Source organism: Rutidosis leptorrhynchoides, chromosome 8, assembly GCF_046630445.1.
Source record: "Rutidosis leptorrhynchoides isolate AG116_Rl617_1_P2 chromosome 8, CSIRO_AGI_Rlap_v1, whole genome shotgun sequence".
Taxonomy (NCBI): domain Eukaryota; kingdom Viridiplantae; phylum Streptophyta; class Magnoliopsida; order Asterales; family Asteraceae; genus Rutidosis; species Rutidosis leptorrhynchoides.
In genome coordinates, this window is record NC_092340.1 from 330344110 (window position 1) to 330344684 (window position 575).

The following is a 575-nucleotide window of genomic DNA, read 5'->3' on the forward strand; positions in this document are numbered from 1 at the left end:
GCATCTTTTGTAATGGTCTAGAATTCGTAGATATAAGTTTCAGAATGAACATTATTAATATCCTAAGAAAGAAACGGTAATAGCACAATTTGACCTGTCAAATTACCAGAATTCAAGGACAGATAGGATTATCAAGAAAAATATTTTCTTGATATGTTTATAGATTTGACAGAACGTAAGAGTCGTGTAACATGGCACATGATGACGTTATGATCTGTGAATCATCACATTCCATTTAGAAACTCGGCATGACTTACTGTAATATAATCACGTTGATCAAGTGTCATTATATTATACTAACTCATGCATCAGTTTCCAACACTACTTCAATAACATTCATATTTTAAGCTCGAAAGTTTACAGAATATAGAAACTAATAGTTTCTATATGATGTAACACTGATAGCACTAATAGATTAATGATTTCAGATAAGAATAGTTATGAAAATATCTTCAGAAATATGGAGGATATTTATAATGAAAGATACGATGATATCTTGGAATTTCTAAGATCAGAGGATGATGAAGAACATTGTCCGCAAGGGTTTAGAGTAAGGAGCAAGATATTCGCTAAAG